An 18,107-nucleotide genomic window follows, 5' to 3' on the forward strand; every position below is an offset into this window, starting at 1 on the left:
ATTATAACATCCCACTGGAGTTCAGCTTTATCAGAAAAACACACTTTAAATTGTACCTTACAATTTCTAGATAATATAAAGTGCTCTAGGATCTAGGATCATAGAAGAGGAGGAACTAAATTTGGCTTTGGAAAAGGGGGTAGTGCAGTCCCACACCTTAGAGCCACTGAATCAGAATCTTTGGGATTGGGCAAAAGGTACTGCTGTCCAATTCCCATTTCACAGAGGAGACACAGAACAGTAAGTGAAATAACATTCCAAGCTCATAAATCAGCAAGGAGAAGAGGTGGAATTCCCACTCAGGGCTAGAATTGCCACTCAATCACTGTGTTACCAATGCTGCATGATTCTATTTTAAAACCTGAATGCTGCTACCAGATTGAATGTCCTAAAATATAACTTTATCCCACAATGCCACTGTTCTTGGCAACCCAGAAAAAATTAAATTATGTATAGATTATATACCACTCTGAATCATCTCCATCCACCTTTTTTTTTTAAGATTTTATTTATTTATTTGAGAGAGAGATAGCATAAGCAGTAGGGAGGGGCAGAGGGAGAGGGAGAAGCAGACTCCCTGCTGAGCAAAGAGCCTGACGCAGTGCTCCATCCCAGGACCCCAGGAGCATGACCAGAGCTGAAGGCAGACAACCGACAAGCCTCATCCATCCAGCTTTTCAACAAATATCCTCCTTTTCTCCAACATAAATCCTTTCTTCCAGCCATACTAGTCCTCCTTACTTCCTTCAGTAAGCCTCTAAGAACTTTCTCCAAACTGAAATACTTCTACCCTCCCCTATACTTATTTGTACCCTATATATCCTACAAGGTCCAGCATTCAGAACATTTTCATTTCACTGACTGAATGAACTAAAGTCCAAGCTTCCTTGATGACTTTGGCACACACCTTTTATTTCTTTTATTTCTTTTGCACTTAATTCTATGTACCATTTAATTAATACCTACCACAGTAGTACCTCATTTATCCAGTATCATTGGAAGAACGGAATGTTCATCAGAAGTGAATTTTCTAGATAACTTAAGCATTAGTTTAGAAAGGAATGAAGTAGAGTGAAATTAATTTAGCAAACAGCAAAGTAGAGTAGTGCTGATTTTAGTTACAAACAGGCCTACGTTCAAATCCCTGTTCTGCCATTTACTATCTAAGTGGCTTTGAGCAAGTGTCAACTCCGTGCATTTCATCATCTATAAAGTGGGATATGCTATGAACTTTACAGAGTTGTGGGTGTTAAAGAAATCACATGCAAAAATTTCTAGAAAGAAATCACATGCAAAAAATTTCTAGGTAATGGCATGATAAAAATGATGCCACTCTGGATGTCCAATGATACCCACACTTGATTATTTCACTCGTTACTTAATTTGGTAAAGTCACTAGCCATCGATGTCTTTGATTTCTCAGCTCAAAATGATAATGTATAAATAGATGATAATGATGTATAATAGTTATTCTGATTATAAGATATTAATATATATGCAATACTATATTGGGTGCATTTCTTATCAGCCACCAGTGGTTTTCAAATTTCAAAAGTTATAGTTGGGTCTTTCTTGTCTGCTGTTAATTTACTGTTGACTCTTTACCTCATTCTCCAATATGGATGTCCTAAACCATTTTGCTATTTATTTTTCCTAAAATAATGTGTGATATTTTACCACACCGTCTTTGCTTATATTTCTGCCGTCTTAAGAGACTTCTGTGTAGCCCATATTCCTAAAATGACTGTATCCATAAAAATTGTGTTTATATACTTCTACTTTTGAGAAATTTTTTCTAAGGCTTTATTAAAATAACTGTTCTAGGAGCGCCTGGGTGGCTCAGTTGGTTAAGCGATTGCTTTCGGCTCGGTCATGATCACAGGGTCCTGGGATCGAGTCCCATATCGGGCTCCCTGCTCCGCAGGAAACCTGCTTCTCCGTTTCCCACTCACCCTTTTTGTGTTTCCTCTCTCGCTGTCTCTCTCTCTGTCAAATAAATAAATAAAATCTTTAAAAAAAATAACTTCTATTAAGTGTCCAGCTTAAGTATCTTGATTACAAGTAACTTTCCTTCATTCATTCATTTAGATAATCACATGGCTTTTCCGTGTTGCTTAACTCAGATCCCTAAACGATAGTAATAGAAAACGTCTTCTCTGTCAACCATTTCTAAAATACTACTCATGACTGCATCATTCTCAATGCCATTACTTTCTTCTCCATAACTTATATTACATCCTAAATATTCTGAATATTTACTTACTAGTTTTGTCTCCTCTTCTCTAAAATATAAACACCTGGAAACAGAAATTTTACCTATCTTGATTTCTGCTCTACTAAACACCAGCTATACCCAGCCACAGATATTAAATATTTCCTAAATGAGTGAATCAACAAGTTAATAAGGTAGTAAATGAATAAGCCAGTGTATGAATGAATAAATAAGTAAACAAAGAAAATGATAATTCCTTATTCATAAGTAAAATACTAAGTATTTCCTATATACCAAAAAACATTTTCTGCTGAAAGAAAATTGCAAATACCCAATATTTTGCTTATGAGTATAGGATACTGTGTAAACTTGTTGAATCACTAAGTTGTACACCTGAAACTAATGTAACCCTGTGTGTCAACTACACTCAAATGAAAAACAAAAACAAAAACAAAGACATGCTGAATTTTGAGTATCAATAAAATCTCCTGAGAATATAAAACAAAACAAAACAAAAATTTCTACTTTGAAAAGGCTAAAATAATCAGGCTGTTCAACATGTTTGCGATAAGAATTTCACAATGTAAGTAGAAAGGACAAGAAATTGGGGTGCCTGGGTGGCTCAGTCCATTAAGGGTCTTCCTTAGGCTCAGATAATGATCTCAAGATTCTGGGATTGAGCCCCTTGTAGGGCTCCCTGAGCCGCAGGGAGTCTGCTTTTCCCTCTGCCCTCCCCTTCCACCTCCTCCTCGCCTCTGCTATTGTCCTCCCTAATAAATTAATAAAATCTTTTAAAAAAAAGGACAAGAAATTTTAAGTAGTGTACAACGTAGGTCATTCAGATTCATGAAAACCACACCACCTGACTTTCTACCTCCAAAATCCACTTCCAACTGTTGAATAACCTGACCCGTACGAGGAAGGCAGTTAGAGACCACAGAAAAAGGCAGACCACTCCACATTGGTAGGTGGGAGTTTTAATGAGCAAGGGAACTTCTCTTGGGTGGCCACAAGATGAGTCGTTTGCTGTACATGCCCAACAAATCTTAAAAGCGGGGGAGGGGGGCAGAGCAAGATGGCGGAGGAGTAGGAGACCTGGATTTCGTCTGGTCTCAGTAATTCAGCTGGATAGGGATCAAACCATTCTGAACACCTATGAACTCAACAGGAGATCGAAGAAAAGAATAGCAACAACTCTCTGAATAGAAAAGCGACAACTTACTGGAAGGTAGGACGTGTGGAGAAGTGAATCCGAGGCGATACGGAAGGATAGACGGCGGGGAAGGGGACCTCCATCTGCCAATTCTGGCAAGTGATAGAGCCGCAGAGCACAAAATCGGAACTTTTAGAAGTTGGCTCCACTGAGTGACATCACTCCAGTGGCTAAGCGGGAGGTGGAAACCTCACAGGACAGTGTGGTCTCAGGACCCTCGGGGTCACAAAAAGACCGGGGGTGCTTGAGTGCGGCAGAGCTCCCAGGTATTGGAGTGGGGAAGCTGGCTGCAGAGACGGAGCTGAGGCGTGGGCTCTCAGCTCGGGGTTGCTATAAACTGTGATCCACAGCACAGTCGGGCCACTGCTCCTCCAGCAGGGACCAAACAAGAGGAAGATCCGAGTAGACTCCCCTTCTTCCCCTGGAAGGAGCGGCACAGGAGCACACTGCAGGGATCTGCTGGGTTTGGAGACTCCACATGGGGTCCAGGGTCAGGTGCCAAAGATAGAAATGCTGGGTCGCAGGCTGGGTGAGCATGGAGTGTGGCTGGAGACCAGGGAGACGGGAGTGACCGACTGCTTTTCTCTGGGGGCAGGGTTGAGTTCTCGGCTCCTCCGAGCAGAGATTGGGAGGCCACCATTTTCACTCTCATCCTCCAAAGCTGTACCGAGAGCTTGCAGGGAACAAAAGCTCCCAAGAGCAAACCCGAGCAGATTGCTTAGGCGGGACTGACAAGGGGGGGGTAATTCCGCCTCCGGCAAAGACATTTGGGAACCACGGCAACAGGCCCCTCCCCCAGAAGATCAGCACGAAGAGCCAGCCAAGACCAAGTTTACCGATCAATGAGAATGGCAGAACTCCAGCACATAATAGAATCCATGGCTTTTTTACCATGATTCATTAGTCTTTCAAAGATAATTTTTTTAACTGTTTTTTTTTTTGAATTTTTCTTTTTCCCTATTTCAACCAACATCTTATCAATCCCTTTTTTAACAAAACATTTTGTATTTTTCATTTTTACAGTGATATTCAATCCCTTCATAGTAGTTACTCTTATTTTTGGCATATATATATGTTGTTCTCTTTAAAATTTTGAGATACAGTTTCTTCTAAAAGATCAAAATATACCCTAAATCACTACTGTATGACTTTGTTCTAGTCTCCTGCCTGATCACATTCTCTCCCTTTTTTTTTCTTTTTTTTTAAATTTTCTTCTTTCTTTTTTCAAACAATTTCTTATCAATTCCTTTTATAAAATCCTTTATAATTTTCATCTTTATAGTCATATTCCATCCTTTCATTGTATCAACCCTTATTTTGTACATATATGTCTTTCTTTCATTAAAATTTTAGGAGGCACTTTCTTCTAACAGATCAAAATACACCCGAATTCTAGTGTATGGCCTGATCTATGCACTAGCCTGATCATATTCTGTTTTTTTTGTTTTGTTTTGTTCTGTTTTGGTTTGTTTTTATCTTTTTCTCTTTCTTTTTTCTTACTTTCCTTTCTTTTCCCCTGGTTTCAGGTCTTTTCTGATTTGTTTAGAGTATATTTTCTGGGGACGTTGTTAACTTGTTAGCATTTTGTTCTCTCATTCATCTATTCGCCTCTGGACAAAATGACAAGACAAAAAAAAAATCACCTCAGCAAAAAGAAAAAGAGGTAGTACTGTCTGCCAGGGACCTACTCAATACGGACATTAGTACGATGTCGGACATAGAATTCAGAATGATGACCTTAAAATACTCGCTGGGCTTGAAAAAAGCATGGAAGTTATTAGAGAAACCCATCCTGGAGAAATAAAAGAACTAAAATCTAACCAAGTCGTAATCAAAAAGGCTATTAATGAGGTGCAATCAAAAATGGGAGCACTAACTACTAGGATAAATGAGGCGGAAGAGAGAATTAGTGATATAGAAGAGCAAATGATGGAAAATAAAGAAGCCGAGAAAAAGACAGATAAACAACTACTGGATACGAGGGCAGAATTCAAGAGACAAACAATATGATAAGATGAAACAATATTAGAATAACTGGGATCCTAGAAGAAGAACAAAGAGAGAGAGAGGGGCAGAAGGTATATTGGAGCAAATAATAGCAGAGAACGTCCCTAATGTGAGGAAGGAAACAGGCATCAAAATCCAGGAGGCACAGAGAACCCCTCTCAAAATGAATAATAGGTCAACACCCCGACATCTAATAGTAAAACTTACGAGTCTCAGAGACAAAGAGAAAATCTTGAAAGCAGCTCGGGAGAAGAGATATGTAACCTATAGTGGTAGAAATATTAGATTGGTAATAGACCTATTGACAGAGACCTGGCAGGCCAGAAAGGACTGGCATGATATCTTCAGAGCACTAAACGAGAAAAATATGCAGCCAAGAATACTATATCCAGCTAGGCTCTCATTGAAAACACAAGGAGAGATAAAGAGCTTCCTGGACAAACAAAAACTAAAGGAATTTGTAAACACGAAACCAGCCCTCCAAGAAATATTGAAAGGGGTCCTCTAAGCAAAGAGAGAGCCTAAAACACCATAGACCAGAAAGGAACACAGAAAATATACAGTAACAGTCACCTTACAGGCAATACAATGGCACTAAATTCATGTCTTTGTTTTTTTTTTTTTAAGATTTTATTTATTTATTTGACAGAGAGAGACACAGTGAGAGAGGGAACACAAGCAGGAGGAGTGGGAGAGGGAGAAGCGAAGCAGGCTTCCTGCGGAGCAGGGAGCCCGATGCGGGGCTCGATCCCAAGACCCTGGGATCATGACCCGAGCCGAAGGCAGACGCTTAACGACTGAGCCACCCAGGCGCCCCTAAATTCATGTCTTTCAATAGTTACCCTGAATGTAAATGGGCTAAATGCCCCAATCAAAAGACACAGGCTACCAGACTGGATTAAAAAACAAGACCCATCGATATGCTGTCTGTAAGAGACTCATTTTAGACCCAAAGACACCCCCAGATTGAAAGTGAGGGGGTGGAAAACCATTTACCATGCTAATGGACATCAAAAGAAAGCTGGGGTGGCAATCCTTATATCAGACAAATTAGATTTTAAAACAAACACTGTAATAAGAGATGAGGAAGGACACTATATCGTACTTAAAGGGTCTATCCAACAAGAAGACCTAACAATTGCAAATAGCTATGCCCCTAATATGGGAGGAGCCAATTATATAAGCCAATTAATAACAGAAGCAAAGAAACACACCAACAACAATACAATAGGGACTTTAACACCCCCCTGACTGAAATGGACAGATCATCTAAGCAAAAGATCAACAAGGAAATAAGGACTTTAAATGACACACTGGACCAAATGGACTTCACAGATATATTCAGAACATTCCATCCCAAAGCAACAGAATACACATTCTTCTCTAGTGCCCATGGAACATTCTCCAGAATTGATCACATCCTAGGTCACAAATCAGGTCTCGACCGCTACCAAAAGATTGGGATTATTCCCTGCATATTTTCAGAACAAAATGCTTTGAAACTAGAACTCAAACACAAGAGGAAAGTCGGAAAGAACTCAAATACATGGAGGCTAAAGAGCATCCTACTAAAGAATGAATGGGTCAACCAGGAAATTAAAGAAGAATTAAAAAAATTCATGGAAACCAATGAAAATGAAAACACAACTGTCCAAAATCTTTGGGATACAGCAAAGGCTGTCCAAAGAGGAAATATAGCAATACAAGCCTTTCTCAAGAAACAAGAAAGGTCTCAAAAACACAACCTAACCCTACGCCTAAAGGAGCTGGAGATAAAACAGCAAATAAAGCCTAAACCCAGCAGGAGAAGAGAAATAATAAATATCAGAGGAGAAATCAATGAAATAGAAATGAAAAGGACAGTAGAACAGATCAACAAAACTAGGAGCTGGTTCTTTGAAAGAATTAACAAGATTGATAAACCCCTAGCCAGACTTATCGAAAAGAAAAGAGAAATGACCCAAATCAACAAAATCATGAATGAAAGAGGAGAGATCACAACCAACACCAAAGAAATACAAACAATTATAAGAACATATTATGACCAACTATATGCCAGCAAATTAGATAACCTGGAAGAAATGGATGCATTCCTAGAGATGTATCAACTACCAAAATTGAACCAGGAAGAAATAGAAAACCTGAACAGACCTATAACCACTAAGGAAATTGAAGCAGTCATCAAAAATCTCCCAAGAAACAAAAGCCCAGGGCCAGGTGGCTTCCCAGGGGAATTCTACCAAACATTTAAAGAGAATTAATACCTATTCTCCTGAAACTGTTCCAAAAAATAGAAATGGAAGGAAAACTTCCAAACTCATTTTATGAGGCCCCCATTACCTTGATCCCAAAACCAGACAAAGACCCCATCAAAAAGGAGAATTACAGACCAATATCCTTGATGAACATGGATGCAAAAATTCTCACCAAAATACTAGCCAGTAGGATCCAACAGTACATTAAAAGGATAATTCACCATGACCAAGTGGGATTTATCCCTGGGCTGCAAGGTTGGTTCAACATCTGCAAATCAATCAACGTGATAAAATACATTAACAAAATAAAGAAAAAGAATCATGTGATCCTCTCAATAGATGCAGAAAAAGCATTTGTCAAAGTACAGCATCCTTTCTTGATCAAAACTCTTCAGAGTATAGGGCTAGAGGGTACATACCTCAATATCATAAAAGCCATCTATGAAAAACCTACAGCAAATATCATTCTCAATGGGGAAAAACCGAGAGCTTTCCCCCTAAGGTCAGGAACGTGGCAGGGATGTCCACTCTCACCACTGCTATTCAACATAGTATTAGAAGTCCTAGCCACAGCAATCAGACAACAAAAAGAAATCAAAGGCATTCAAATCAGCAAAGAGGAAGTCAAACTCTTACTCTTTGCAGATGATATGATACGTTATGTGGAAAACACAAAAGACTCCACCCCCAAAACTTCTAGAACTCATACAAGAATTCAGTAAAGTGGCAGGATATAAAATCAATGCACAGAAATCAGTGGCATTTGTATACACCAACAACAAGACAGAAGAGGGACAAATTAAGGAGTCGATCCCATTTACAATTGCACCCAAAACCATAAGATACCTAGGAAGAAATCTAACCAAAGAGGCAAACTATCTGTACTCAGAAAACTATAAAATACTCATGAAAGAAATTGAGGAAGACACAAAGAATTGGAAAAAAGTTCCATGCTCATGGATTGGAAGAACAAACATTGTGAAGATGTCAATGGTACCTAGAGCAATCTACACATTCAATGCAATCCCCATCAAAAGACCATCCACTTTTTATCAAAGAAATGGAACAAATAATCCTAAAATTTTTATGGAATCAGAAGAGACCGTGAATAGCCAGAGGAATGTTGAAAAAGCAAAGCAAAGCTGGCGGCATCACAATTCCGGACTTCCAGCTCTACTACAAAGCTGTCATCATCAAGACAGCATGGTACTGGCACAAAAACAGACACATAGATCAATGGAACAGAATTCAGAGCCCAGAAATGGACCCTCAACTCTATGGTCAACTAATCTTTGACAAAGCAGGAAAGAATGTCCAATGGAAAAAAGACAGTCTCTTCAACAAATGGTGTTGGCAAATTGGACAGCCACATGCAGAAGAATGAAACTGGACCATTTCCTTACACCACACACAAATATAGACTCCAAATGGTTGAAAGACCTAAATGTGAGACAGGATTCCATCAACATCCTAAAGGAGAACACAGGCAGCAACCTCTTCGACCTCAGCCACAGCAACTTCTTCATAGAAACATCACCAAAGTCAAGGGGAGCAAGGGCAAAAATGAACTATTGCGATTTCATCAAGATAAAAATCTTTTGCACAGCAAAAGAAACAGTCAACGAAACCAAAAGACAACCGACAGAATGGGAAAAAATATTTGCAAATGACGTATCAGATAAAGGGCTAGTATCCAAAATCTATGAAGAACTTCTCAAACTCTACACCCAAAGAACAAATAATCCAATCAAGAATGGGCAGAAGACATGAACATTTTTCCAGAGAAGTCATCCAAATGGCCAACAGACACATGAAAAAGTGCTCAACATTGCTCAGCATCAGGGAAATCCAAATCAAAACCTCATTGAGATACCACCTCACACCAGTCAGAACGGCTAAAATTAACAAGTCAGGTAATGACAGTTGTTGGCGGGGATGCGGAGAAAGGGGAACCCTCCTACACTGTTGGTGGGAACGCAAGCTGGTGCAGCCACTATGGAAAACAGTATGGAGGTTCCTCAAAAAGTTGAAAATAGAGCTACCATAGGATCCAGCAATTGCAATACTGGGTATTTACCACAAAGATACAAATGTAGGGATCCGAAGGGGTACGTGCACCCCAATGTTTATAGCAGCAATGTCCACAATAGCCAAACTGTGGAAAGAGCCAAGATGTCCATCAACAGATGAATGGATAAAGAAGATGTGGTATATATATACAATGGACTATTATGCAGCCATCAAAAGGAATGAGATCTTGCCATTTACAACGACATGGATGGAACTGGAGGGTGTTATGCTGAGTGAAATAAGTCAATCAGAGAAAGACATGTATCATATGACCTCACTGATACGAGGAATTCTTAATTTCAGGAAACAAACTGAGGTTTGCTGGAGTGGTGGGGGTGTGGGAGGGTTGGGGTGGCTGTGTGATAGACATTGGGGAGGGTATGTGCTATGGTGAGTGCTGTGAATTGTGCTAGACTGTGGAATCACAGATCTGTACCTCTGAAACAAATAATGAAATATATGTTAAGGAAAAAATAAAGAAGAAGATAGCAGGAGGGGAAGAATGAAGGGGAGTAAATCAGAGGGGGAGATGAACCATGAGAGACCATGGACTCTGAAAAGCAAACTGAGGGTTCTAGAGGGGAGGGGGGTGTGGGTATGGGTTAGCCTGGTGATGGGTATTAAAGAGGGTACGTTCTGCATGGAGCACTGGGTGTTATGCTCAAACAATGAATCATGGAACACCACATCAAAAACTAATGGTGTAATGTATGGCGATTAACATAACAATAAAAAATTTAAAGAAAAAAATCTTAAAAGTTTATATATAGGATTTAACTGGGTTTAGTTAAACCTTCAGTCTCGATAGTCTCAAGACGAAACACTATCTCAAGGCTCTATCCTTGGGGCATCTTCTGGGAGTGCAGAAGGCAAGCGGACCACACATTCCAAAAACGGGACGGGGTGGGGGGTGTGGTGTGGTGAGGAGCCTCTGATTGCCTATGGCTACCTCATGGATCAAATGGCAGTTATAGCCTCTTGAAGACTTCCCAGAAAACTAATACATAAATCTGTTTTTTCCAACTTCTGTGCACGACCCACTAAGAACCTGTTCTTTTCTTACATTCAGATGATGGCCCTAAAAATCAACACTGGGAAGCCGAGGATATTATTAGGGCAGTAAATGACTCCCCTTGGCAACATGGGCTAGTGATACAACTTATATATCAGTAAAGCTATAAATTTGAAATTTCGCCTTAGTGGATTGCCATATCAAAAGTGGAAGTCATGACTTACTTTGCACAGAATTTTAATCCTGGAGAATCTTTTCCAGAACCACTGTTCACCCAGTGCATAAATGAAAGCTACAAATATCAGCAAAAGTTCTGGATCAAACACTCACAAAAACTTGCATTCTACCATTTCTGGCCATTGTGAAGTTTATTTGTTTGTTTATTTTAACTTGAGTTCTTGCTTTGGGATTTGAGAAAATATAATCCAGTTTCTGTATAAATCTATGAACATATTAATCTGACATCCTCAGTTTCCCCTTCCTGGTTTCTTAGATTTTAATTTGCCCCTTATTTTTATCCTCATTTTCTTCTTTATGTTGGTGTTCAAGAGGAAGATTCTTATTTTATAACCACCTTGACAGAAATATACCCCTGGCAAGGCTAGCCTCAGACACTACCAGTACTGTGATCTTATGCAAATTACTCAAGTTATCTGAGGCCTAGTTTCCTCATCAGTAAAAAGACTAGGAATACTTAACTTTAAGTGGTGCAATGACATTAAAAGAAGTAATATTCATAATTCTTCCGATAAAGTCCTTGCCAATTAAATATATGATATACCAATTAAATATATGATAGGACCAAATAAAAGAGCCTCACAGATTAAAAAAAAAGTAAATACACTTTAATACCTAATAAAATTAACAAAGAATGTTTACATAAACATTTTATATTCTAGAATACTACTAGTAAAGTCATTTGATTCTCTTTAAAAATCAAGACACAATTTAAAATTTCCACCTGCTTTTGCTTACTCTTCCTTCTGTTAATACAGGGCATCTTTAACTCCATTTATAATGAGGTTAGAGAAACATATGTTCTTTTTTCAAAATTACTACTTCAAACTTACATAACTAAAAGTCAATCCTACAATAAGATTTTCTTTAAGATGATAATGAATGTGGAGACACAGGCGTTTTAATTTGTTTGACTAGATAAAAAAAAAAGATTCCCTTTTAAATATATCCTATTCATTCTTACCCAATAGTACATTTTTACATATAGATTATTGTTAATATGTATTAGATATATTTGAGAATTAATTAAAAGTAGAGAGTCTTAATGAAATTCAGAGGTAGAAATATGCTCTTTTAAAACACAAAGCAATTTAAAGTATTTAATAGAAATAAGGTTTCAGGCTTAGTCTGAAATAAAACATATGGTAATTATTAATCTGCAAGTCATTAGTTACAGCACTTAAAATAATATTGTAAAATTTTCCAAAATTAAGCCAGGCTCATTTGTCATTATATGCTAATATAATTGTCACACTGTATTGGTTCTCCTACAATTAAATGTTCCAGTTGACAGCCACCCATCAGGATGTAGCCATCAATCAAGGAAGTAACTCAAAGACCTCTTAACGATCTTCCTTTATGTTGAATCAATCTGGATCATAGAAAATGTCACCTTCTCTTTCTTTCTCTGTGATGTTTTCCTGATCCCTAGAGTAGTAATTTATCACATCTGCCTCTGTTTCCCTCTCCAAGTCCCAACAACATATGGTTTTGTAAATGGATATCTATAAATCTGTGTCATAAGGGCTACACTGGATATTTCTTAAATAATAAGGCTGTACGTTTTAAAATTTGTATTTGTCAAGTGACCAAGAGAGTTTTACCATTCCCCTCAGCTTGGCTAAACTTCTTCCTGACTTTCCCCCACCCCCCCTTTTTTTTAAGAGCATTTACTTTAAAAAAAAAATTGGAAATTCTTTCTCTGTCCTTTGAAATGTAAATCTTCTCCCAGCAATTACTCATGCAATAAGTGTGATAAATATATCATACTAAAGTAAGCTCTTAATATAGGAAAAAGTAGCTGTTAGATGTAAGGAAACTCTGTACTATCTTTATATTTTAAACATGTCTGAAACTATTCTAAGTAAAACATTTTTAAAAACTGACTGAAAACAACAGTATGCTCTTAACAACAGACTTAAAAATACACGAAGCAAAACAGATTTCAAAGGAGAATTTACAATTGCAATTTTATTGGGAAACTTTCATCCTACAAATTGTGTTATGCATTTTAACTGTCATTATTCAAACATTTATAATGAACTTCCTTGACTGAGTTTTTTGTATGTTTGCTATTTAATTTCTAAATATTTTCAAATTTTTCTATATATCTTACTGATTTGTAATTTAAATCCATCTTCTCAGAGAACATATATTGTATGATTCTCTCCTCTGAAATTTATTAACAGTTCTTTTAAGGATTGTCATATGGCTTATCTTAATGACCAGCCCTTGTGTCCTTAAGAATGTACATTTTGATATTATTGGATATATTTTTTAAACAAATCTCTAATAGATTATGATGGTTTACTGGTCTACAACCATGTCTATTTTACCTTCATTTTGCATGGTACAAAGCTTTAGATTGGTGGTTCAGTAGGTATGGTTATTGTTGCTCTGTTTTGTTTTTCAGATTTGTAGAGCCAATCATGTCTTCTGGTGTTCTATATTTTGCAGCTGTGAGGAGGCTGCAATGTGCCTCTGTGTGTGGATGTGGATGTGCTTTCCTACTGGAAGTTCCCTGAGCACTTGTATCAGATGGCTGGAAGTCTTTTACTAGTTCTATAATAATTAAGCTATAATAAATCTTCAAACATTGCTTTAATACCCTTTCTTTCATCTCTCCTCCTGAGATCGCAACATATATTATATTTGTACTTTAAACTGTGTTTTGTATTTCCCTTATTCTCAGATATCTTCCGGGTTCATTCTTTTGTTCTCTCTGTGGGTATTCCATATTAACTGTTTTTTTAAGTTTTCTAATGTCCTTTTTTCAGTCTCTACCTAAACTTAATAAGTTCTTAATTTCAGTCATTGTGTTTTTCAGTATGAGAATGTGATTTGAGTTTAGTACATTGCTATTTTTTGCCTAGATTCTCCACCTTTTTTCTACTTCCTCAATGTATTAATTTGTATTTATACTAATTATTTTATAATCCTTGTTTGCTAGTTCCTACATTATGTAACATTTGGGATTCTGCTTCTACTATATATTTTCTCTCTTGACTTACTTCATACTTTTATCCTCCTTTTTTTGTCATAAATTCTATGCCGGAGATTTGTTTATAAAAGCAATGTACATCAATAATTTGATGTAGTTTTATCAGGGGATGATTTACCTTTGTTCTATTAGGAATAGAGTTTGAAAGCTAGTTATCTGAACTAATCACTGCCTGCTCTACTTACATACAGTCTACCTCTATCCAAACACCCTTATCAAAAAAATCTGTCGTGTGTATGCTGTAGGAATCTCCCTCTGGTGACATTTTGTTGCCAAAAAATCCTGTGACTCTGGAAGATTTATCTTTACCTTCCAATCCCTCAATAAATATACAATGGAAAAAAATGGCCATGCCTTTGGAAGTGACCTAGATTTTAATCTCTCAGGCAAGACTACCTGTCAAAATGTCCACTGGTCTCCTGCCACTAAGAAAGCCCCTCTGCATATCGCAAGCCCTGTCCCTACCTTGTGCTCATCCTCAACCATAATCCCTAGAAGCTGAGATGTGGAAATGGTTGATGATCTCATCCCCAACTAGACAGGCTTCTTCCTTCTCTGGAATTTTAAGGACTCTTGTTTACTTCCACAGTTATCTGAAATACTTAAAAATATGATCTATCCGGATTATTCTAGTTCTTTTGATCTCTATTATCCAATATATTGTAAAAAGATTCAGAGGTCCTCTACCTGTTTTTCAAATTCCTCAATGTCTCATCATAGTTTGGAATAGTTTTTAAACATAACACTCTTTTGAGTAGTGTACAAGCCCATTCATTATATGCCCTTTGGGATAACATTTCATATTAATTTTCTTTCATTCACTTTTTATATATAGTTGTAGAAGGACTTGCATTTCCTTATATACCAGGTTGTTCCACAGTCCTTTTCTCTCATAACTACCTGATATTTACTGCACTCAATTGACTGTTACCTTGTTAGCCTGTTTTTTCTTCCCACTGAACTATTACAATTTCTTTAAGATGAGAGTCAGTTCATATTATTCTCAGGAGATGCATATTCCTATAGTTAATTATATCTCTCTCCTCTGTACTATTATAGTACTCAAAGTACGAACATTTATTAAGTTCATTATGTAAAATGATAATTTATTTAGGATCTTTTTTCTACCAGTTTTATTGAAATATAATTGACATACAGCACTGTATAAGTTTAAGGTGGACAGCAAAATGATTTTACATATGTTTATACTGTAAAATGAGTACCACAGTAAGTTTAGTTAATATCCATCACTTCACATAGATACAATTTTCCTTTTAGGATTTACTCTCTTAGCAACTTTCCAGTATACTATGCAGCATTGTTAACTATTGTCATCATGTTGTGCATTATATCCCCAGTACTTATTTATCTTATAACTGAAAGTTTATACCTTTGACCACCTTCAGACCCACTCCTCCCTACTCATCTACCAGCAGCTAAAAGAAAAGCACTTTGTACATCTGTTTCTATAATCTATAACTAGTTTAAATGATAAGATGGAATATACTCCCAGAAATCTAATTGGAAATTTACATATAACATATCTAAAATATAATGGTCACCATAAGGATAAATAGATATTACATTAACAAGCACTCTGCCATAGAAAAGCAAAGAGAATATCTGGGATTTTATGCCATTATGGTACAATTTTGGAGGCTCATGTACTCCTAGTCAATTGGTTTTTTTTTTTGTTTTTGGCAGTGGAAACAGTTTAAATAAGGAAAATAAGGATTTCTAGATTTCTTGAGTAATGTGCACTAACCCAGGTGAGGTTTCTTCAGAAAGTGATCCGAAATAGGAAATACTAAAATGGGACTTGCTTTGTATTTCTAACAGAACAAAAATAGCAAAAACACAATATCACAGAGATTTCAATTCTGATCAAAATGGATTTCTTCCAGAGTAAGTTTCATCTTTAAAAAACTGGATAAACATCCAAAATATTAAGTGAATATAAATACCTAAATTTTTTATTTTAATATTAAAAATAGAATTATTATATATAAGTTTTGTGTTAGTGTTAAATGTACTTAATAGAAATAATATCCATTTATATATTTCTTTTCAAAAATGATGTTTTAAGAGGTTATGCTAGACAACTTGAAAATAATCTGAATTGGATTAAAGGAAATGTATAAATCTAATACTTTGTTTTTTTAAAGATTTTATTTATTTATTTGAGATAGAGATAAAGTGAGAGAGAGAGAGAGCAGGAACAGGGGAGCAGAGGGAATGGGAGAAGCAGGCTCCCCGCTGAGCAGGGAGCCTGATGCGGGGCTTGATCCCAGGACCCTGGGATCATGACCTGAGCCAAAGGCAGACGCTTAATGACTGAGCCATCCAGGAGCTCCGATAAATCTAATACTTGAGTATTTTATTTATTACTATTATTTACAGATATTATCTATTCTAACAACACAAACCCGAGCACAGATCCAAACCAATATGACTTTTTCTTTAAAGAGAATACCTATTATTCACAGACATAAAAGTACATATTTTTATGTCCTGTCTTACATTAATGTATAATAGAATGATGAATTTTGATTTTTACACATTTATCAGTTTTTATATCTAAAAGTTTTTATACTATAAATTTTATGTTCTAAAAGCACCTAGCAGGTAAACAAAAATTGAAATATTTTTATATAGTTGAATTATACTTATGTGAGGACAAATCAAACAAGTAAGGCAGTTTGGCTTGTTTTGCTTTTTTTTTTTTTTTCAAATAGAATCAGATGCAAATATGAATCATTCCACCACAAATCTCACACAGAGTAGTTTCTTCTGAGTTCAGATCTATGTTAGTTTGTTAAGGCTACCATAACAAAATACCACAGACTGGGTGGCTTAAACCACAAAACTTTATTTTCTCATAGTTCAGAGGCTAGAAATTGGAGATCAAGGTGTTGGCAGGATTGGTTTCTTCCGAGGCCCCCCCTCCCTGGCTTGCAGATGGCTGTCTTCTCCCCGTCTTCACATGGTCTTCCTTCTGTGTGTCTGTGTCCTAATATCCTTTTTTTTTTTTTTTTGATAAGGACACCCAGTTGTATTGGATTAAAGCCCACCCTAATGATCTCATTTTAATCTAACTACTTCTTTAAAGACCCTATCTCTCTAAAGCAATTATACTCCAAGGTACTGGGTGCTAAGACATCAACATGTGATTTTTGGGGAAACACATTTCAGCCCATAATAAATCCTAAAGCAAATCCTACTGTTTCATCCCTGCATTGCTATATGTATTATGTAAGAGTAAAGTGTTCATTACAGAAAATTTAATAAACAAAAGTGACTAAAAATTATTTGAAAAGTAAATGAATCATGATGGTAAAATGATCATGCTCACTGTATGTGTTTACATTTGGAATATGACCTACAATACTTAATTGTTCCTACTTTTATTTTTCATTTTTGTTTCAAATATATTTACTCATCACAGCTTATGGAGTCAGATATTTGCTACCTCTATGACTTTGTGGCCCATGTATTAACCATGGTAATGACACAGGATTTATCATGGTGTTGGGTCCTAGGTAATCAATCCACTTTATTTAAAACACAAAATAATTTTACTCTCAAATGCCTATGAAATATATACTAGTATAAGTGATATTTAAATGACTTCTTTTGACAATCACAATTTTGTAAACATAGTTCATTTCAAGGTTTTGGTAACAAAATTAGGATATGTATATCTGGGAGATACTCATTTCCTGATATCAAGTTCTAGAAGCTTTGGTTACAAGACACAAACTTATTTGATTTATTGTATTAGTCAGTGCAAGTAAAGATGCTACAAAATTTGAATTATTTGCCTTTGTACTATGATCGATGATTTATTTATTAACTGCAGCTTTTTTCCAGCATGTTCACAGATTCCATGTGAGAATATTTTATAGAACCATACTTCAAATAGGAAAGTTATCACACTAACAACTTGATAATAGATAACAAACACCAAGGCTCCATTCCAATGGCATAACATAAGGATACCAGCTTCTAACACTGCAGTTGGTTTAATAAGATGAACTCTTCTATAAGTTTATATTAAAGTTTTATAGACAGTCCAAGTATTCCCTTTCCAGTTGTCAACA

This window comes from Zalophus californianus, chromosome 3 (assembly GCF_009762305.2).
Source record: "Zalophus californianus isolate mZalCal1 chromosome 3, mZalCal1.pri.v2, whole genome shotgun sequence".
Taxonomy (NCBI): domain Eukaryota; kingdom Metazoa; phylum Chordata; class Mammalia; order Carnivora; family Otariidae; genus Zalophus; species Zalophus californianus.